Source organism: Cygnus atratus, chromosome 6 (genome assembly GCF_013377495.2).
Source record: "Cygnus atratus isolate AKBS03 ecotype Queensland, Australia chromosome 6, CAtr_DNAZoo_HiC_assembly, whole genome shotgun sequence".
NCBI lineage: Eukaryota > Metazoa > Chordata > Aves > Anseriformes > Anatidae > Cygnus > Cygnus atratus.
This window is the reverse complement of record NC_066367.1, coordinates 429957-453754: the sequence shown is the minus strand read 5'-3', so window position 1 is coordinate 453754 and position 23798 is coordinate 429957. Positions and strand designations below refer to the sequence as shown.

Here is a 23798-nt window from a genome sequence, read left to right as displayed (position 1 = left end):
TGTGTGCTTTCCCTATCCTTGTGTTTCTATCTCCTTCTTTCTGCCCTTTCTTCTCTCCCCAGATGGTTCATGAGTTTTCTCGTCAAGTTTTCTCCTTCATGTACAAAAGTGAAGAGTTGCAAAATAGTTAACTTTGATAGCAAAGTGTCTATTTTAGTCTAGACTTTTGGCATCCTAGTCCATCGCCTTCCCCCTGTTAAGAGTTACTTGTAAGCATCATTGTGTAGCGTTATTATATCAAAAAATTTGGCCTTGAACTTCACTGATGTTAGCAGGGGGCTGCAGAGTTCACACCTCTTTGCCCTGTTTGTTTCTGAGCACCTCAAGCTCAGGTAATGCCGTCTTGTAATACACCAAAGCCCAGCTCCATGCCTGATGTGATTTGATAGGATGGTCAGAAGAGCTAAATCCAGTTCATACCTGGTGTCTTGGCCAGTAGTGTGCACAAAATATATTGCTCCATTTCAGAAAGGGTTGTAGGATCACAAGGAATACGAACTCTGGGATGCTGGAGAGTGAAAACTGGCATTTTTGACTGTTTAGTTTCACAGTATGTGGGTGGAACAGATGGACGAATAGGGCAAGCTGTGACTTTTGTTTCTGAATGGAAGTGCAGTAATTTCCCTAGTTTTGGATATGGATTAGAAGAAATCAGGTTTTGCTTATTAGCCTCCACTGTCTTTCCTGCTGAATGTTTGTCTGTGTGAAGCTTATTTAGAAACTCCATAATGAATTCCTGTGTGCAAATCCCATTTGGGTGTGTGTGCATTTGCATGTAAAACCTCATAACCAAAAGTGTGACTGGGGCTGGGGAGAAGCGAAACATTTTCCTACTTTTCAGAAGTCAGCAGACATAATTGACGTTTTTTGTGAGAGACTTCAGGAACAAACTTAAAAATTAGTTAAGAGCCAAATGCTGGTTTCTGGATTATAAAAATCTTTTTTTATGAAGAGGCCACTGTACACTTCATACGTAATAGCAAATTTCCTCAATTACTAAGTGATTATTAAGCAACAGTCACAATGCTTTCAGCTGTTATCCCAGTGTGATTACACTTACACTAGATCTCTAACTAAAAAAAAGCTTCCAGTGATTTTATGTTTAGACAAGGCAAATAGTGCTTCAGACCCTAATTAGGGATTTGGAATAAAGTCAAAACTCTGCATGCATTTTCAACTTATCTTGTAAAACAACTAATATAGAATGCCTGTCTGTCTTTTAGTAATATGAAAGAAGCAATCCAAAAAATATGCTTGGCATATACATAGTAGGAAAGGGTTGTGGCATAATGTTTTCAAAGCCAGTTCTTTTCTGGGTTTGCTCTTAACTGAAGCTATACAGTTTCTTCAAGAGCATGAGTTACAAATGAATCTGTGGTACTTTGTGACTCCTTGTCCTTTTCCTTCAGACAAAAGGCCCTTTCAATCCATTGTGGAATGGTCACTGATTTTCATGTGGTCATTCAAGAAAAGGATAGTGATTGGCCTTCGTAATAGGCCTTTCAGTAATCTCTCTAGTGGTTTGCTGACTGAAAAAAAAAAATGAGTATGGTTGTGTACTGTATCCAGTGCTTAAATTACTGGTAAATCTAATCTTTCAAGTATTGAAAAGGTAAGAGTTCAAAGAAGCTTCACCTGTTTGTGAATATCAACGTGCTGCTGCTCACAGTTGGAGACAGATTTTGGTCTGTGTCAACTGGTATGTTTTTTAGTTTAATGTTCGTTGGTGAAAGGTCTGTTCCTTTTCTTTTTTTCCCCCCTAAGTGTTAGGAAAATTAAACCTGATGTTTCCATGAACTGTGTTCTTTTGAGGTGGTTGATGCTGTTCTGTGTCCTCAGTGGTGTGGAGCAATGTTATCTGCTTGTGCTGTGTGTGGCCAAGTGGACAGTGAGTGATTTCTTGGAAATGTGATTATCCTGTAAAGTTGTGGGTATGTTTTGAGTTAGCGCTAAAGAAGCTCTGTTATGACTGTTGTATCAGCAGTACAGTCTCACTGAGTTGTTATCCTTCAGTGCTGATGAGGCCAACCTGCCTGGCAGCACTTTAAAATAAACACACGCCCCCATTCGGGCAGTTAGCCTGGTATTTGTTGTCCTATCCTTGTGCAAAATCTGTGCAAGGATTTATGGTGTTCTGAATCTTATCTGGAACAGCACCAAAAGATAGTGTTTGTGTTAGATTTTTCTCAAGGTTGGTAGCTCTTCTGGATCCTGGTTGATTTGTGTTAGAAGCATGTGCACAGCTTGCCCTGAAGCTTCAACACCAGGACATCTGCCTGAGTACTCTCTGTGGTGCAGAGAAACACACTGCTTTTTATTGCTGCTGAAGGCTGATGCATGCTGGCAGCTGAAGGGGGGGTAGATCAGAACTTGAGACTTCCTTATGAATTTAGATAAAACTGCCAAGAAAGTGTTTGGGCTTCAGATGACTCTAAGCTCAAGCATGTACTGAAATGGTCATTTCAGACTGAATTACTACTTCATAATGTGTAAATAAGAAAAGCTTTCAGTATATACTGGCTTACACACGTGTCCAATGTGTGGCTTCCACTTCTGCGTTACACTTAAGCCATCCACTTTTAATGTTTAAAACGAGTGTCCTGTGTGAGTATAACTAAAGGCACTAAAAACCCTACATGTGCAATCTTGGTATGGTAGTACTCAGATTGAGTGGAAATGTGTTCAGAGACTGTGGTTTATGCTAGCCATGGAAAAACTTACAAGTCTCAAAATGTCATCACTGTGGGACTCCTCCTTACTGTATTGATGGAGGGAATAACTATCTTATGCAGTAATACTAGCCTGTACAGAATTTGATTTAGTGATCTTTAGGACTCAGTCAGAATAAAGTGTTGCCTTTTTTGCTAGTTGTGTTTTCCAATAATAACTTAGTGCTGGCTGCAAATTGTTTTGAGCTGGCTGGTCTGTTAAGCTGTTGGAATGAATTTGTGCTTTCGTGTTAGGATGAGAGCTTGTGTTCCTTGCTCTGGAGCTGATGAGGAGTGCGATAGCATGGAGGCAGAGTGCTTGCACAGCACTTGGGTGGAGAGGCTTCCACAACTCCTGAGGGTTCCCATGTACTGCAGCTGCTTTGCTACTGCACTGGAAGAGGGAAACATATTTCTCATGAAAATCTGTGAAGAACTTGAGGGTTTTCTTCTTTCACTACAGCCAAATTACATTGGTAACAAACATGGTAGAAGCCAGAAAGGAATGAATGATACATCTGGCCAACAGAGGCAGACAGGTTGAAAGATAAGGACAAGAACAACGGAAAGGAGGTGGAAGATCAGCTGGAGTATTGGATGCATGGAGCTGTAGCATGGGTAGGACAAGAGAAGGATCTGCCAGTGGTGCCCTGAAGAGGTCTGCTAAGTGAGGGAAGTGCATGTGAACTAGAGCAGCTGCTGTGTAAGAAGAGTGCCTGGATGCCTTTGTGTGAAGAGAGCAGAAGATGGTGGTTGGAAAGAGCCCTGGTGAGAGTGGAAGATCTGCGGGCTAGAAGGAGCACTGGCAGTCAGAGGACACGAGGTTTTCAACCTTATATGTTTAGATACTCCAGTGGAAATGAAAGCTTGTGAGGTGAGAGGAAGAGGGGGGGGGATTACAGGGAAGATCTTTTCTGTGTATTGGTAGTACAAGATCAGGGTTTGTCTGGCTATAATGGGAGTGAGTGACAGATAAGGATCTTCCTCAGGTATGGCCACATGGTTAAGGATCTAATGGAAATGATGGTCTTGCACTGATTCATATGTCTGATAGTGAGCCCAGTTCTCTTGGGGCTTATGCTCACTGAAATCCACAAGGCAAGTTTGCCCCACTATCATTGCTTTCTTGTTGCTCAACAAAAAGTTTTTCACTTGTTCTCTGTTGCTAAAACTGCACACCTGTCTTTAATGTCCATTCTCTTGTGCCTTACTGACCTACACATGCTGATTTGTTACCAGATTGCTGGTGGGTCAGAAGGCTAGAGAACACAGCGTAGAGTTGATTACAGTAGATGCAATGAGATTTTTTTATGTGGCAAAAAATATTTTATCCTAAAAGAGGTAAAATAACCTTCTGAACAGTGGTGTATTGGGAAACATTGGGCTGAACAGACAAGCAGCTTTACAGTAGAAGATCTCTGACTTGCTAATGTTTATCTCTGTGTGAAAGGGGACTGTGGATAGTGTCATAACTTGTCTGGCACATGCTTCAGTCAGGAAATTGACACCAGTGAAGTTGCACTTTTGTGATACTGGTGTAAATTTTGTATCTTATGATCTTTTTAGTTTTTTATTAAATTCTGCTAATTTTTTGTTATGCAGTTACTTTTTAGTACGAGATGGTTCTAACCCTCAAAGTATCAATGATGTATTGGGTCTGCAGCACAGCACAGCATGTAACCTCTCAATTCTTTCCTGTCATGAGAAGCTGAAGCCCTTCTTCTGTCTGAAATAAGTGAAATTTAGGTCCTCTGCAGATTAGTTCCTGGGGAAACATTTCACACTAAGGCTCTGTCAGTGCTCCACATATGTTAGCAGTTCTGCAGCCCTTCTGATGTGAGGGGGGGGTTGAGCACTATGTCCTTCCCCAGGAGTACTGCACAAGAGGCAGCTGTGGAGCAGGTTGCAGCAGCGTGCTGCCTCTCACTCGAGTGCTCTGGTGCTTACGCAGTGCTTGGTCCTGAAACTTCTGTCAGCTCTGTGAGTGTGTTTGCAGTCCACAGAGTGTGTTGCAATGAAAGGTGCTCTATAATGTGAAGAATAATATTTTATTTGTAATGAAGAAGCCTACAAAAACAAGGAAATTCTGAACAAGGGCAGACAGTTTGGCATTCTGGAAAGTCACTCTGCTGTTGCCTAACCTGGCAACAGATGGTCATATATGTAAATTCATCTATTACACTGCCATCAGCTGACAAAGAATGATGGGTTGCCTTTCTCTTCGCTAATGGGATGAGCTAAGATTCCTGTGGTAGCATTTTAACATGATTTCCTTCTCTGAAGTTACACTGTATCTGACCCTGATTATTTTTACTTACTCTGCACATAATCCAGTAGGAAAGGTGGGAAGCTTCTAATTGCTGTCCTGGTGCTGGATTTTCAGAGATGTTGAGCACAAAGTTTTAATTTTGAATTGTGTTTAATCAGGTCCTCCAAAAATCAGACTGCAGGTGAATGGTGTTACCTTCCAATGCATTTTAATGAGTTGCCAAAGGGAAAACCAGATTACTTAAGCTATTGCAAGGGACATATTAAATGGAAGAGGAATCATCTTGCAGTTGAAAGGTCTATAAAACTGTAAAAGGTTAGTTATTACTATTGTTGCATCTTATTAAAGGAATAAGGCAAAGTAAATGCAATTCTTAATAAAACTGATAGCGCACTTAAGATACCACTTAATATTTTAGTTGTTTTCTCTTGAAAATAGTATTTTCTTTTTAGATAGCAGCTGAGCCTGATATTAAAGATTCTGTAAACTAAAAGAAAAGTCTCAAGATTACTGTTACTTATGACAAAAAATGGGCATCTTGTTCTAGGGTGAACTCTGACTATCAGGCTCTGCATCATCACTGAGCTGCCTGAGGTTTCTTCAGTAGTGATTTAATAGAGGGAAATGGTCAAACAGCACCATAGCAAGTACCATGTTCTGTGATAACAAAAGACCTGTGTGAAGACAACTCATTTTGAAATCTTGGACTGTAAGGTAGGAGTGTGGTGAAGCGTCTTCATCACACGTGTATGGGAGAAAGGCTCTTGCAGAGCTGCATTTCTCCTGCAAGCCTTATGGCAAGCATGGGAAAACCACTGGAGCTGGCACCAGCTGGCAGCCAATGTGCTTTGGAATGACTGTTGCCGAGCGTGCTGTTTTTTATTTTTTTTTTAATGAACTTGGTACCAGACTCCTAAAAAGCCTTTTCTTTTTTGCAAGTTTAAAGTCTTCTGCCATGGTCTTCATGGGTTTTCACTGCATTTTCAGACAATTTCAGATTGTAGTACTGACATGGAAAAAAGCTTTGGGAAAGAACTCGCTGTTAATTGAAATGGAAAATACAGAGTTGCATGGGCTCTTGAACAGCAGATGGACTACTTAAGATAGAAGACATCAATTATTAAGTGACCATGTTAATGCAGATGTAGAAAGGTACTTGATCAGGGGTGAAAGTTGTTTTCTGTTGTTTTTTAAAACATGCAAAACCACACACATATACAAAAAAAAAAGCATATGTATACAAATAAACTGTGTAGTCAAAGGAAATGTTTGTTGAGCAGTCATGATAGGAACAAGGTAGAAATGTATCAGCTGCTCGTTTTCAGCCCTCCCTGGAATCTGCTAGGTAAGATTTCAGTACACGTGATACAAGGAAGTCTAAAGGAAGTGTGTGTATGATCTGTACTGTTGTACATCAGGAATGAAACAAAGATGGTGGGATTTACTCCAGTCTGACACTAGATGCTTTTTTTACATTAGTTTCAAATTTTGTGTGGTTTCTTTATTAAAAGGGTCAAGCAGATTTATCATCACACAGCTTGATCCTGCATCAGGTTCAATAGAAAGAAATGGGACCCAGCCCTTGCCTTTCCTAGCTGTTTCCCAAGATTGTTTGGAATGCCGTTTCCATACTTGGAGCATACGCTGAAATTTCAAGCCATCCAGGAGTCTGGCTGCTTTTGATGAGAATCCAGGATTTTTGTTGTTGTTTTTAAAACAAAATAAGAGTAACTCAGAAGTTGGCAATTTTGACTCAAAGTGGCTAAATGAATTCAGGTTGATAATTTGTAAAAAAGATTCAGCCTGAAGTCGCATGAAGTAATCAAGTTCTCATAATTCCTTGAAAGGAGAAGCCAAGAACTGCTCCTAGGGTCCTAACGAGTACATGTTAGCAGCCATATGATAACATTCATGCGATTACTGACAGATGTGAGCATTCCTCTGTGAGAAACATAAGCAGCTTAAGTGCATTGAGCATCCAACGATCGTTCCACCAAAATGACAAGCCACCAGAAAAGAACTACTTGTATAAAGCATCTTTCAAAGCTGTTACAAAAATGTCTGTGTAACTCCGTTTCATATGCAATATGTGTATATAAATGGTAGGGCCAAAGCAATACCTAGATCTCAGCAACGCACCCAAGTTTGCAGAAAATTTTTAGTTTCTTAATTTTTTCTGTGACGTTAAAGCTGTGGGATTCAATTTCCAGTTGTGCAGGTACTGATTTGCCAGTTTCTGAGTTTGTCACTTAGGTGAAACAAGAAGAAGGTGGGGAGGAAAAAAAGACCAAGCAGCTCTCTGTTCTATTGGTTTAAGTAATGCTTGTTAAGCAACCTAGCCCAAGGATCTTGTCCAGCCATGGCTACATTGCCTTTCATGTGGGCTCCCTCCAGGGCTCTGCCTTGGTCAGTTTCTGAATTACCATTTAGAATCATTTTGTTCTTTTTTTTTTTTTTAATTCATGGCTCTATCCCTTACCCTCCCATGATGATATAGTAGTAAAATTGAGGTCAAAGTAGTATCCTTAGGAAAGGCTATATTTCCAGAAATCTCTTCTTACTTAAATGTCAGGTGTGTACAGACTAGTTAATGGTATTTCTGATAATTGGTTGGATTTTACATCCTATTAGAATACTATGTTTTGTCTTGAGGCTTTTAATTATTTTGACTTATTTTTTTATATAATATATTATAGATATATTTAGGAATACCCTACGCTTGAAGGTTTTCCTTAAATTTCTGTTACTTAACCATAAGGCATCAGTGCTGAAGGAAAACCCATCAGAGGTTTCACGTTTGTTTCTTAGAAGACTAATGTTATGTACTGTGCTCTATTATAGTTCATATTTCTTTTTTGCATTTGCATTACATTTGTTTTTGGGTTGGGGAGGGACAGGTCAGTTGCGGCAGAAGACTGCACTCTTGAGTTTTTCCTTTTCTTCCTTGAGCTGGAAGTTTTGACATTGATAATAGGGAATTGGTGACAAACAAATTAATATGGCCTAATGCAATGATGAATGGCAGTCCTGTTGCTACTATTTTTAGATATGAGAGATTAAAATAATTGCCTCCCTCCTACCTACACCCCACATAAAATGCCTTTTCCATACAGAATGTTTGTAGTGCATTAAAAAAAATAGAAGAAAATCGTGTTTCTTCTCCCTTCTTTATTTTAGAGAAAATATAATTAAAGTAACTAAAGTGTATAAAGTTTCAATTCTTAGAGTGCAGGACTTTAAAACATAAAAAAAAAAAAAAAAAAAAAACTGTTTTCCTTTTTTCTACCTTTTAAACTCATTCCTGGAAATCGTGTTACCAACAGGCTCCATAGTCCCATGCAACCATCTCTGCCTTTATATTTAGAGGAGGGGATGTGGTCCTGCAGCAACAGTGGCAACCACAAGATGGAAACGGCTGTAATATGTTATATTCAGCACATGCACAAATCACATGGAAATCTTGCACTATAAACACTCCAAAAGTGATCAAATTCTAGTGCAAAGTGAGCTACAAGGTGAAATTTGGGGGTTCAGTTTTTCTGATGCATGCATGAAGCTGAATTGTTGCTGTCCTTCTCATGTTAAAGTGTGGATGGGAATGGGGTAGAGAATTGTTTATAAAATGATTTGCAAAACTGAATAAAAATATAAATGAGATTATTTCAGTGGTTACCTAAATCATACAGTTTTGGTGTTTAAGCCTGGCCTGTCCAAGGTTGTAATAAGGACCTCTTATCCCAGAACCAATGTACTCTGATGGCTCAGGCACTAGTCTAGTAATCCATCTATTTTTCTCCCATCTCTGCTCTTGATACATTGCATTACCTTTTGTTCCTTCCTTGCCAGCCTGCATTTCCTTTACTGTTTTTAAGTATTGCATGTCAGATATCCAAAATGCACCTAATGCAATTAATCATAACTCTTCCTGCAGATACTGAGTTTACCTGCCCCCTAGAGATGAGTTTCTGACATGAGTTTCTAAGTCCTTAGTATCATGATACTGCATCATTTTATTTTGAAGGTCTGGGTCTGTGAAGAACGGAGCACTCTTGCCCACTTTCTGAGTTTCTGATCAGTCTCTGATCAGCCTGTCGCTCAGTTATAGGTATTTTTGTTGTTGTTCTCTCACCTGTCCCCTCTGTACTTTGCATGTGGATTTCAGCCATTTGCAGATCAGGTAGAGATTGTTTCACTCCTTTGGCAATTCTGTAGCTTTAAGTATAGGTTTAATGCTGAGTGACAGCAGTTGTATATTTTAACTAATGAAAAATACGTGTATCACTGTATTTTAACTCAAAATCTGTTTTAATTGGAAACTTGAAACAAATTCATAGCACTGTTCAGAAAAGTTGAATGAGTCTTACTGTACTGTTTGCTGAAACTATTGTACCTGAACACACGGAAGGAAAAAGCTCTTCTAAAAATGCCCCAACCACAAATGGCTTCTGACCCTGAGGCCAATCATAAACTTCCAGGAGCAATACAAATCAGGGTCCTGTGAAAGCCAGGAGTATTGTTTCCCTGGATAAAACGATCTGAATCTTGTAAATAGTAAAGGTAAGAACTGAGACTCAAGACCGGATATCCTGATGCATACTTTTCTGAACATCTCATCAATATAATGAGATATCTTGTTTTGATTAAAAGCTGATGAAGGCACCTCATTTTTTTTTCTCTATCCAAACTGGCACTGTATTAACATCTGTGGCTAATATAAAGCATCATACATGTTGCCATGGAAGGTCTTCGTGGCCATGGGAGCAGGGATGAAGAGCCAGGAGACTCCTCCACGTTGTGGAGATACTATGCAAGGGGAAATACAGGGAGCAGTTCACAAGCTGAGGGTGACAGTGTCTTTCTGCAAGTCTTACAGCTTCACTGTGAAATGGATTAGGGCTAGACATGCAACAGCTTTCCATGGCTATCAAATGCTGTTGACTCAACAGCTCCTGATGGTTTCCTCCCACTGCAACAAGTGGTTTGGATTGTGCAGCAGCCCATGTGCCTGTCCTCCTCTACTGTGAGTCACCTGGTAGCACCTTGATTCACTGCTCTTAATATTCTGCATGCATAGTAGCATGTACCTAAAACACTATTTCTCATCTAGAGGGTCTCACAGGCCTTTAGGAACCCTAATCAGATACTGCAGGAAATAATGATGAAGAGTGGCAACAATGGACTTTCAGTCATTGATTACTAACAGTTTGATGTTAGTATGTTTTGTGTTAAACGAAGCATTTGATTATATACAAGATGTGAAAAGATGTAGGCATTTCACTCCTGTTTTGTACCTTGGTTAATTCTACTTTTACAGTGTGCTGTAGTCCTGAACACACACCAGGAGTTGCTTGTATGGCTCATCAAATTCATTGGCTCTAGTAATTCACTTGGAGAACAGAAGCATACTTCAGAACTGAAGGTGAAAAACACTAATGTGGCTGAGGTAAATTTTGGTTTTTAGCATATTGGCCCATTGAGGTCGATGCAAGGTGGTCAGGCAGCATGTGTGTCTGAAATCTGCTTGAAATGTTAATAGATTTACTGATATATGAAAGCCTCATTTACTCATACTGAGAACAGTGGTTAAAAGGATTACGTTGAGTTCATTTCATCGGTGATGTGAGCAGAGAATATCCATGCAGCTCCGTCTAGGAAAGTTAAGAGACCATAGAAACAAGAAAGGTAGGTTGTAGGTATACTTGTTTCTATTGTGCTCCTCCCCTATTCTATATAAACAAGCAACAATTTTAGGACATAAAATGGAAAAACATGTAGCATCAATATACTTCGTACGTCAATGTACTATGAGTTTAGAAATCTGAAATAAGTGGAAGTGTAATAGTTCTTAAAGCCAAGGTTGGATTAGAGATGGTAGCTTGGCCACGTTGCATGCATATAAGTGTCTTCCAAACAACTTTGTCATTAAACGTAGCATGTCATTTCTTTTTATTCAGTGTACCATAAAGTATGCAGACTATGTCTTGTGGATATTGCTGGAACAAACTTCACATTTGTTATACCAAAGACACTTAGAGCAGATGTGCCAAGTTATAAGCCAGTTGCTGAGGTAGGGTCAACAGTAAATATGTGTTTGCTTCTAGGAAAGTAAGTACAGACTGGAATTCTGAATCAGTGATCCATACAGAGGGTGCTATGCCAATAAACTCAGCCAAGCTATGATTCCCTTTAGCATAGGGTGGATCTGAGTTCACTGGAGACATTCCAGATTTGTACCAGTACTTACTTTTATCCAAGCTCATTTGCAGAAAAGAAAGCTGTATTTTTGCTTTATATTAGCAAAAATCCTTCATAAGTAAAGGACTGACACAAGCATTTCAGCTGACGCCCAGGCCAACACACTTTAATCAAAGAAACAATAAGTTCCAATATGAACATTTTGCTCCAAAACTTTAGAGGTTATTTTGTTATTCGTACGTCATTCCCATGAAATGGCATGAGTTAGTGTTTCATGGATCCTTGGGTCTCAGGGCTGTGAGAGCTCTGCATGCTTTCCTACGTGATCTGAAATACCACACAGGAATGAGATCTCATTATACTCATGACTGAATTTGGCCAAGATCCCCTGGGTAATTTTGCTCCTCCTTCCTATTAAAACTTAAAAAGGATCTAAAGCTATATTTGTAAATTGATTTTGTTATGCATTTTTTCATTATGGTCCCATTCTTAGAATTTGTATGCAACAAGAAAAGAGGGTATTTTCCCATTCTACATGGAGGGAAGTCAAGAGTGGACTTTTATGTTAGAAGGAGTGTATCTAATCCCAGGTGCTCTATAATATAAAACCCAGGGCACATGCTTCATGGTTCTGTTCAGCTCTTTGTCGGAAGGAAAGAGTGGTGTGAAACAGCTTAGAGGACATCTGGCTGGGAGTTCTCAGTCCTCCTCCTTTCCAGAAATCAGGATGGAGTGAGGTGGAGCAGACTGGAGGGATCCCATTGGCTCCTGAGCAGAGTGGGTGCTCTCAGAGCAGGACGCGGTGCTTGCTCCCAAGGGTGATGCTGTGTGCATCTCTCTTCTGGGTGTCCTGTCAGTAGGGATTGCCAGGTGCAATCCCTACTCCTCCTTTGTGCTTCATGTCCTGTTAGGTTGTTAGAAAAGTGGACTCTCAACACTGTAGATGTGACGTGATTTAGTATCAATGAAAGGTTCTGCTCTTCCTGTTCCTGATGTGATGTTTCTCACAAATACAGCAAGGGTGGTGGCAGTAGACCAAGTTTCTTGAAGCCACCCTCTCTCTGTGTCCCGGTGTAACTTGGATGGGACGTTTCTAGGTGCAGTCTCTAGTTGGGTCATTTAGGTGTATTTTGGTCACTTAGTTGGTAGCAGACAGTAAAACCCAGTATCAGCTGGGTGTTAGCATCAGGAAAAGTTGTAGATCTGTTCCTCAGGATTGAGCTTTCTGCTCATCTGCATATTCCATGTGTTAAGCACACCTGCTGTACCTATATTATGTTGCTGTTAGTGCTGATCTCACTGTCATACCTGTGCCATTTAATTTCTGTAATGCTATCTACTAAATTGCACCGTAAGCTCACCGTTCACAGCACTGATACATTATCCACCTTGCACTGATTATGTTCAGTAGGTGCCTTTTTTGTGTCCTGAAATTGTACCTCATTCTGTGAAAAGCACGTTCTCAAATACATTTTGACTGCCTACTGTTTATTTAGATGAGCAATTCACCAACTTTTTAAAAGCATCTTGTATGTATTATTTTCTTTGTCAGATTATGATTGTCTTGAAATACATATATATACCAAAACATACACACTGGTGTTGTTAGTAATAAAATGTTTACTTTGGTTTTGGGTCAGTTGAAAAAAAAAATGCTTCATAAAGTGCTGGAAAAAAAATATTTGAGACAGAGGGCATGATTGATTTCACTTGAGTGTGCAAAATATGAAGTACTAATCCTTTCATAAGCTCCTGTTCTCCTATTGGAAGGTTGAAGACAGATTACATGGTGGATGTGCCAATTTGAAAACAGTGGTGATAGTATGGTAATTGAGAATGAGGTATTCCAGCTGTCATTAATCGTGGAAGTTGTAAAATGCTTAATTGTTCTGATTTAGTAGAGATGAATGGGAGGATAGTTTCTGCCCAGAAAATGACACTGGATTTTTTTTGAACTTAGTTGTGTTTTTTTATCATCTTTTAGAATTAATTATAAGATTATTTTGTGTAAGCTAACGTACATATATTTACAGGGGTCTGCACTGAATATTCTAATAAATCTGTGGAGCTTATTTTTAACTTGTCACCACTTATGCAGAGACATTATTTTTGAGTTGCCTAACCTCTATAAAAGCAAGTTTTTCTGGCAGCTTGGCCTTTCAGTGTGCAAAATTGGCAAGTAAAACTCACAATGGACTCGAAGTGGCAGCAGAATTCAATTAAGAGGAGAGGCAGTTTTCACACAGGTGTGGGAGATGTGTAGAGTCCACAGAGTGTATGGACTCTTTCTCAGTTGTCTTAAGATCTGTGGAGGCCCCTGAAGTGTATAAAAATGGAGCTCCCAAAGCTCCTCTAGGCATATCCTGGCTCATCAGGGTATCAGTGATGGCCTTAACCAGGGCTCTCCAGCTTTGTGATGTTGCTTGGTTACCATCATTCCCACAACTCTCAAATAAAGCAAAGCAAATGTGTTTTGTTCTGTTTTTTTTCTTTAAAAAGTTCCAGTTTATGGACTGGTCTACTGTATAGATCCAAAAAAAACAAAACTGTAAATCCTCTGCAGCTTCTTTAATGATCATTTTTTTCCTCAAGTATTTCACTTGGCTACTCACAAAAGCTTTCTATTTAAAATATGTTTTTGTCAGTATATTGGACTAATTCTAGGATTCTGCACAAACTCATTAAGTTCAGAAGCTAGAATCATGGCTAAAAGTATAGAATAACAAATAATGGTTTGTGCCATCAAGTAGACTTATCTGTCTTGCTAGCTGCAGCTGGTATACTGCCTTGTAGATATACTTTACGTGCATCCTTTGAGGGTAGGGAAAAGGCCACAGCTTAGCTTGGAATGCATTAGAGAATATTTCATTTATTAATGATGATAATGAAGAACTGTCATAACTGTTGGCTGATGATCTCATGTCATTTTGAGTATTTCTGAATGTAGCCTCAGAAGTCCTGTCCTTAGGAGGATAATTTTGACTCATGGGCTCATGTGCTTCAGTGAAAATCCTCATCTCAAATCCAGTTAGCCAATCTTGACAAAGTATATGGACACTGGGAACTGAATATAGCATAAGTGCCTGGGTAGCTGTTCTGTTGTCATCCCTGTCTCATGGAAGAATCTCTGTGAAATGAAAAATATCTTTTTTTAGTCACCCTCAGGCTGAAAGAGAAAAAATTTGAGATGGCCATTCTGTTGATATCTTACAAATGAATGTAAGTGTTGGGGGTTGTTTCTGTTTTTTTTTTTTTTTTTTTAAATGAAGTTAATTCCCAAGATAAGGTTTTTCTGGAAACTTTACATGTGGATGAGTTTCTTCATAAGCAGTAAAAAGCTTTCATAAGTCTGCTAGAGTCATTAACTGCGTGCCTAGAGTGAGTTACAGAATTCCTCTTACTGTTTCTGAGAGCAGAAAAGGCTAAAATAATTGGAGATACCTGAGATCACCCAGAGATTGAGGAGGAAAAAACCCACATCTATGTAAACAAACTGGAAGGATCTATCAAAAGTATGGACATGGTAGGAAGCAGGCAGCAATTCTTGTGGGAAGCAGAAAAGCATTGCCTGATGCTAGCTGTCTGAGTGCTAGTGCTTTAGCAGTGCCTACAACTCAGTCCTCTCTATTTTGCATTTACAGAGTGTCTGGTGGTTTAGACAGTGAACTTCTGAGAGAGGTTTCCCATCTAGTGAGATGCAATGTGTTTAACTGTGTGGTGTTAAGTTTCTAGTGCCATATGGTTCATGTATGTCTGTGTTACAGGTCCATTCCAGCCGAAGTTTGGTCAGTAGCAAATGGATCAGGCCCGTAATGCATTGAGAAGAAAATACTGGCTGGCATTGAGATAGCAGGAATAATGGACTGAAATAATGACAGGTCACTGTTAGGGGAGTAAAGATACTTAAAGACTTTTTACCTGTGGACCTGTTTTAAAAAACTTCTTTGTAAAGAGTCTGATGACTATCTTGATGCTTTAGCTCATCCATCATAGAGCCAGAAGAGTTTATATCAGGTAGAAGAAGTGAATTATTGATATTCAGGTCCTTTAAGACTTATAGCAAACACAGTTTTCTTTTTTAAACCATGCTATTTCATGCTGGCTGAAACTGAAGCAGTGCCAGTTGTATGTCTGATTGCGTTGTATGCTCCTGCTGTGAGAGCCTTGAAGAACAATTTTTCTCTTTGACAAGACCACACAGCATTTATAGGTTTTCTTCCTCACTGCAGCTGTTCTTCATTTACTGTAGTTCCCTCCTGGATCGGTGTTGAACATGGATCCTATCCTTTGCCCTACTGTGGTATTATTCCATTTGTGTCACTGGACAGAAATCTGGCATAGGAGGTGAGCTGGTCCAGTCCTGAAGCTTTTATTTGGTTGTTTCCCAATCCTAAAGTCAACAGACTTTTTGCTATAAAATCTTTGGCAAATATCAGATAGAAGATGGTTTTAGTCAAGAAGCTTGCGCTGCGTTCTGATTGTATGCTCTTTTGTTGTAGTAAGAAATGCACATTGTAAGCATCTGTATGAACTGTCCTCTGAAAGCTGGATCCTGCTGGCTATCCTTAACACTGCCTTCCCTGGCAGGAGCTAGAAACTGCAGCAAACAAAATGAAACGTCCTGGCTGAGCAGTAAAGACAGGCAGAGTTCAGCCTTGGGAGGACCTTACTAAATGGCTAGGTACTGAGGTGCAAAACAGCAATTCTGCAATTATGTTGAAGTTGAGCAGTGATAAACAAGTAGCACTGCTTACATTGACTACATCAGAGCTCCCAGTCTGCCTGTGTTGGGCGTAAGGTTGAGGCTTGATGTCTTAAGGTTTGACTAATTATAAAAGACACTGAAGTTTGTTTTCCATGTGCTAAATAACTGTGCACTGGCAGCTAGGGAAGTGTGATTGACTCACTAGCTTAGGCCAAAATCTGAAAACAAAAAAGGTCCAAAAAAAACCTAGTACCAAAATTCTCAACCAAGTCTTGCTGTTTTTGTGTAACAGCCGATGCTAAATAGCCTCTGCATCCAGTCACGTCAGCTGTAGACTCTGGTTCTCACACTGTGTTCCTTCAGTAACTCATGGCTTCTGATTAAATTCAGAGTTCTGTTGGGTGCTACCAGCTATGTTTTAAGTTGGGGTTTTGATATAAGACTGGAGGACTTTATTGCTTGCTTCCACAAGGTTGTGAGTTAGATACAGTCAGGTAATTTTCAGTTATTTTTAGTGCTGATTTTTGTCCCTAGGCCATACTTTAAACTCTATTTTGGCCTATGTTTAGGATATTTCCTCAGGAATGGAGGTGTCAAAGGTTATATTTACTGTTAGGATCTAGAAGACTCACAGGGCTGCAGTGGATTTAGCAGAGTGCAGCGTTTGAGCTCTCCTGTGTGACAGGTGGATTGTGAAACCTCAGGTGAAGGTTGGGGTCAGGACTAGGCATCAGAAGAGAAGTGGTCAGAGAAGAGAAGTGGTCAGAGAGCTTGTTTTGCTCGTTAAAAGTGTAAAGCAAGATCGCATAGGATAAAGACTCCTATCCAGAGTTAGAAAGTTTGGGCCTGCTCTCTAAACTAGTTACAGCACACATCCCTAGGGACAGCTGTTGTGATCTAGATTGCATCTTAGCAGCTGGTTCTAGTGCTCATGTGTGTCATGTGTCATATTTATACCAGGATTAGGGAGCTGTTAAAAAGATCAGAGTTCAAGGTGGAGATTTAAGCGCTTGGTTTATTTGTATATTCTCCAAGGCTGTAGAGCTGTGATAAGATGAAAATGTAATAGGAATCACTGCTCATGTTCAGTTTTGGTGCTGTTACTTGTCACTGAGTTCTCTTTGATGTAAGGTTTGGGGATGTGATGTCTGAATATCTGCTTTTTTCTTTGTGTCCCATTGGAAGGTACAGTGGTTGAAGGTTCTGAGAGGGTGTTTAATGGTGTTTCTTCCACACACAATGTTTTCATCAGCCATAGATTTGCCAAAACGGGATATGGGCTGCTGTTTTTAAAGTGTTAAAATATGCAGAGTTGCAGCACAGTTTCCTACTTCAGGGTCTTTTTCTGTCTGAAAATACAAAATCACTTGACCTGTGGTTGCAAGAAATGACTTTTCATTATGATGGGAAATTACCTTAAATATTTGCAGACTGTAAGCTACAGTATTTCACTTTTATATTATCAAAGAAAATAAATTTCCTTTTAATTGTTGTATATTTACTCTTGATTTCCTTTCTCCTCCCTTGAGTCATTATTTCCTGCATAATGTTTTCTTTAATAATATGCCATGGAACACTGAGGACAAAATGGTGAGTCAGGAAGGTAATCAAATTATGGAGGGTTGTCCCATATGAATTCATATATTTTCTTGAAGGTATTGCATCTTACTTGGTCAAACTTGATAGAAGTGGTAACGTTTGGGAGGAAAGCAGCTTTACAACATCCAATAAAACATTCTTTTTGTAATTTTTTCATATGGTTTATAGTTGTCTTGGTTACCTGCTTTGTCTTTTTTACTGTACAGTGGTGCAAAGCAAAGGCTTCTGACTTCAATTTTGTGCTTGTGTTCTGCTCTCAAAGTACAAGAATTACAATTCTAACTTAAATTATTTTATACCAGTGACCTTATTTCATACCGGAGGCCACATCAAAAATGGGCTTCTAAGATTACCTGTCAATTTGATCATCAATATTTCATGAAGTTCAAGAGAACAAAAGTAGTTGAAAGAACTCATGTAGCAGGGGGGAAAAATACATTTTTTGAAGTTGTAAAACTCTTCTATTTTTTGTTGTTGTTTTAGAGTGTGATTTTTTTTAAGATCTTAATTTTCTTCAAGTTCAAAAACAATCGCTCTCGACTTGTCTTGAAGGATCAAAACTGAGGTTTAGCAGGTAGTGTATTATGCTGGGGAAAACACAATCGCTAGTGTCTCAGTACAATAATGTGCATAATCTGATCTGCTTAAATGCTAAAAATACCACCTGCAGACTACAGATAGTACTGTAAGGAGATAGGGGCCCATATTTTGGCATAAGAAATGCAGTAACTGCTAGGCATCTTACTGTCTTGTTCAGTCTCAGTTTAGGTGCCTGTTAGACAAAAGGGAAGATTTCACAGTCTTTCTTGTTCTCAGCCCTTCCTTGTATCCCTTTAGAAGGGAATAAAGAGCCAAATCTTGTCTTTGTCTGCATCAAAGACCAAAATTCTGGTAAAGCCACAGCATGGGTATTCTGCCCAAAGGCATGCAAGTGAGTATGTTTATCTCACCAGGTTTCCAGCCTTTCTGTTGAGCTCTCAAATCTGCACCTGTTGTGTGGATTCCAACACCAAGGGTTGCTCTTTAACACTGTGACATGTGTGAGTGCTTGTATTTCTTCATTGAAGTATCACATTTTAAATTGCTCCATTCATTCCTTTGATTTTGAGCATCACTGAGTCTCAGCAAGCCATGTCGAAATCCATGTTTAGATTGCAGTGAACTTTGGGACCCAAGCTGTCAGAGCCTTTGTTGTGGGAGGCTTTGCTTCAGGGAATACCTGGGTGTTCCAGATGCAGATGCAATTAAGAACTTTGTACTTTGCTTTAAAGTGAAACCTGCACTTTTAATAGGACTTATGTGCTCCAAAGCTTCACTGGAGTCTTTGGGAAAAGATACAGTTTAAATAAGCAAAAACTGGCTAAAATAGGACAGCAATCACGTTTCTAATCTGTTAGAGTGAATGTTTTGTAATGCAGAAGGAAAAATATTCCTGCAAAGACAAACCAGTTGTACTGGCTTAGGAGAGGCTGATTTCAGCAATCGGGATGTTCAGAAATGTCAAGTAATACTTCTAGGGTTAGCTAGGGGATTGTTGAATAGATCTTATTCCCAAGCAAACAAGGATCAGTACTCACTTAAGTGGCAATTAGGAAGGAATAATTCATGTCTTGCACACATGGCTAAATTGTAAGCTAGTCCGTGACTGCCTTCTCCTTGCTGCAGAATCAAAACTTACCTATTACTTCTTTTCATTATTTTATTTTTCCTCTTCCAATGAAATCAGTTTCTGTCCATTCTTGTATGGATGTGGACACACAACTGTGGTTATATGTTCTTAACTTCGGGGATAATTACTCTGAAATTTCTATGCAGACCAGCAAAGGCATTGTCACATGGCCAAAATGCTAGTGTAATTCTGGACTTGCTTTTGTTTCAACTGAATTGGTGCTCTCGAGATAATGTTGCTTACTGGAGTATGATCACACTGAAATTACACTGGTGCTGTTCAGCGGGATTGAATTAGTAACTGCTGAGTTAGTGTATCTGTTGCACCTGCAGCCCTCTTGTATTAATGGCTAGAACAGTTTGTATTATTTAAGGTTTATCTTTCTGTATATCCCAATGTGCTGGCTAGATTGAGTTTAAAATGAGTTATTTTTTTAAAACAGGCTTGTTTTAACTGGGAGTATTGTATGTGCGGTCAAGAATGGGTCTAACAAGTCTTAGGCAATTGCCCAAGCTTCCGTGGCAGTGAAAATAAGCCCTGTAAAAACCGTTTAAGGGTATCTGTCAGCACCCCCATGTGTTGACCAGAGCAGAGAAGGGAATGAGGGATGGTTTTTCACAAAACATACTCCTATAAGGAAAGCGCACCAAAGTAAATCAAAAATAAATTAATTGACAATTTTCTTTTTAACTTCCATCTGTTTTTGCAGGAGATCCAGTCCATTGGAGAAGACAGAAAAATAAGAACAGAAACTGGAGTCATTCACAGTCGTAAGATACCTTTTATATTTGTCTTTGCAAGTCATTCTGACTAGCATGTAAGCAAGCTCAGAAACTGAAGTCACGCTTTCAGCCTATCCTTTACAGCCTTGAGTTGGCGACCTTGAGTTGGTCGTGTTTCTTGAGCTGTCCTGCAAAAACTGATCATGGTGCCATGTGCCACTGTGATCATAACAGAAGGGGGGAAAAACAAATAGCGAGAATTGGAAGAATACTTGATTCATTCTCTGTAGCTTTGACTTCTTACTTATCCACTAATTCTGTATCTTTGTATGCTCACTTTCGCAGTGCACGTTAGTGTTATAAATAACAAATGTAAAGTCTGTTTATTTATAGCTTTTATCAGTGTAGGAACAGGAACTTTAGGGGGTTCTTTTGCCATGGCAGTGCAGCCTATTTGAACGTCTTGGAAGCTGCTTTGGTTCCTGTTTTGTTTGTGGAGTCTATCTTTCACCTTTCCAGATAAATTCCTTTCCTTTACCTTCTTTCTACGTGTCACTAAGTTGACAATCTCTTACTATAGTGTCCTACTGCTTTCCCTCATCCTTTTCAAATTGAACCTCTGTGAAGATATGTCATGATTTGTGACTGAAGGTTCTGCTGAACTGGTATTTGGAAGTTACCTCTCATGAAGTAATATCTAAGGTAATGTTCAGAGGATGGTGGGAAGAGGCAGCTTCATAGTAATAATAATAATAAAAAAAAAGGTAAACTTACAGAATAAAATACTGAGAAATTGGGTCTCTGCAATTGCTTCAATTCAGAGGTGGCCTGAATCTAGTACTTTTTGACACTTGTTTTGAAGGAAATAATTATATCAAGTAATTCCTTTTACTATTGTGTTTGAAAGTAGTTGGTGTCTGTCTGTTCAGCATGTTTAAAAAAAGCATAAGCTGCAGCCCGTTCCAAGTCTAACAAGGGGACTAATGTCTTCGTCCTTCTGTTTTTCAAATGTCTTCAAGGTTCTCCTGTTTACTTGTAACTTAGGATATCTGGATAGCATTCCTTATGAATTGCTTCCTGGGAAGTCTTCAATTATTCTTATTCACTTATTACTTCATTTTTGTATCAGTGAAATGATGTAACAATACTATTCTTCTGCACTTGAGCATGGATTTTGGGAGGATAAATAGATCATGTGTTGATGCTCATGAAATACTCAGATGTTATCGTAACAGGCAGGAGGAGGACTCATTTGCACACATCCTAGATTGCACATAACCGTATTTCTGTGGTATTTCACCTTTCTTAAAGATTTCAATTTTTAAGAACAGTTGCTACATGTCAAAATGCCGAAGTGTTTGGTGATGGAAGGTTTATAGGCAGTGGCTGAATAGATTCAGTCTGTTAATTGTTTAGCACTTCAGACTCAGTAGCTGTGAGCAGTGTGGCTTCCTCAAAGGAAAGAAGATAGATAGATATGGGTGCCCAAAGTGGTTCTTGCATATCTGCTGATCCTGAGTGTGGCCAAATACATGGTGAAATATTGCTTGTCTGACTATAAGCTCTATCTGTTACAACTAAGTGAATCACTGGGTCAGTTCCCAACCAGACCTCAAGCTGTCAGAAACAGATGGCCTGTCTAGAGAGTGGGATACCTTGGAAGCATCTTCACCCTTGCCAGAAGTGTCAGTACAACACAGGAATTTCTCAGAAGAGCAGAGCTGGCTTTCAATGACTTCAATTAAAAGGTGATAATTTCTCAGCAGTGTTTGGTCTTCTGCATCAGAATAATAGCCTGTGGCTCTGAAAATGGGGAAACTGTTGCTGGTAAGTAACTGGAGGGCCAAATTTGTATACCAGATCATGTACTTGGAGGGGAAGGAGTAGCGAGGGGTCAGTATAGCCCTCAGGCTGATAAAAGGCTGGTTTTCTAGCTCTGAGAAACCTTCAGGTCACTATTAGAAGATGGCAGGTGTCTGTAAATCCTAGAAATAAGGCTGATATCTTTAATCAATACTGAAAATGTTTTTCTATACTTTCTTTTTACTTCAATATCCATCAGTAAAATAATTTTAATAATAGTAACTCTGTACAGCTCAGGTGCTTGGATGTACAGTGCCATACAAATATCTACAGAAATAGTAGAATATTGCAGATACTGAATGCTGGGGGCAAGTTTAACGTCAGAATCTGAGAAGAGTATAGTACACAAATGTGACATGGGTTTTCTGTATGACTTGCTGTGGAGGGTTTGCCTCGTACAACAGCCAAGCACCCACATAGCAGCTTGCTGACTCCCCCACCCTACACCAGTGGGACGGGAGAAAACAGAAGGAACGAAAGTGACAAGTTCTGTTTGACAAGCTCATGGTTTGAGGTACTGTTTAATATGTGAAGGAAAAAGGGTGGGGGGGGAAGGAGTGGAAATAACACAAGCAAAGGGAGTTGATTCACTACCACCTGCCACATGCGGACTGATGCTCTGCAAGTCTCTGAACAGCCACCTTGTAAACAACAGCAACAAAAGCCTCTCCCCTAGCTTTTATTGTTGAGCTTGAAGATACATGGCATGGAATATCCCTCTGGCTAGTTTGGGTCAGCTCTTCCAGATGTCTCCTCCTAACCTCTTGCCTACCCCCAGCCTACTCACTGTGGGCACAGGGGAGCATCGACACTGTGTAAGAACTACTCAGCAATAGCCAAAACACTGGTATGTTATCAGCGTTATTGTAGCCTCAAATCCAAAACATAGCACCATATGGGCTGCTGTGAAGAAAATTAACTCCATCCCAGCAAGACTCAGTACAATTTTTAATGGAATGTAGCTCTGAAAGAATTACTTAAAGAACAAAATCCTGTTGTAATATTTTCAGAACATAATTTTCTTGATTAAAAGTGTTGCCTAGGCACACATCTTGTTGTAGTTTATATAAATATGTAATATTCTGCCTTAAAATAATCAATGCTTTCGCTTCTCTGAGTTTATCATGAGACTAGACAGATAAAATGCTTTCAGTATTAAAACATTAAGATTTAAAATTGCAAGATTACCCTAGGAAATTGCAAAAGAAAAAATCTGATGAATGAAATCTTTGTTCAATTCTGATGAAAATTGTAGTGAATCACTGTCAGTGTCTCTGTTCTTTGCTGCATCCCTTTATTTTTGATTAGATACACTGTTGTCAGTGGAAAAATAACTGGTTGCTGTTTGAAAACAGCTCAAGAAATATTTCAGGTTAGATTTCATTGATCACACCAATATCAAAGTCTGAAACTGAAAGCAGGTTGAGCTTTCACAGAATTTTCATAAAGATTAAAGGAGACGAGCTCTTGAACAGGTACTTTTATTTTTAGGATATGTGGACTGCTCTGTTACTGCTAGCCCTTTATTCCATTTCTGCTAATATTAAGATGGATAAGGACTTGTTACTGGTGGTGAAAAGCATCACAAAATCTTGGACAAACATGTAGCAGTGTGATGTGTGTAAATGGAAGAGTTCAAGGTCTCCATCTTAAGTCTCTTGCTGGACTTTTCAGCTGGTGCTAACCACTTCAAGGAGAAATGTGATGTTACATGCTTACTGTGTCACCTTCATAGGTAGCATAGGAATTATGGGTAAGCATACAATACACGGTGAATCTTCAAAGAAAAGCATCTGTGCAATTGCTCATGGCTTTTCAATATTGAAACATAGGTTTGAATGAAGGTTTCCATGAATGGTTGGGAAGGGTGAACACACTCATAAAAAGACACTGTGCAGGGAAGGTAAGACAGAATTGCCCCCTCTCCAGTATGTTCTGAAACCATCCGTGCTTGAAAAGGTAACTTTTCTTGGGCACAGGTAGCTTGCATTTTTGTTCTGTCTTTGGAGGGTGCAGTCTGAATAGGCTGGAAGAATTCTTTATCCCCTGCTGCAGAGGAACAAACACC

General features: G+C 39.4%; 1 protein-coding gene across 4 annotated transcripts in view; it reads left to right on the top strand.

Moving 5' to 3' along the window:
• The window catches only part of SPATS2L (spermatogenesis associated serine rich 2 like), a 79257-nt gene that overhangs the window by 2627 nt on the left and 52832 nt on the right, over window positions 1–23798 (top strand). For 3 of the 4 annotated variants that reach the window (XM_035537042.2, XM_035537045.2, XM_035537043.2), the window contains exon 2: window positions 19855–19915. The gene's annotated coding sequence lies outside the window, so the exon portion shown is untranslated. Of the gene's footprint in view, window positions 1–19854; window positions 19916–23798 lie in introns of those variants that run through there. The other variant, XM_035537044.2, reaches the window with a different exon arrangement.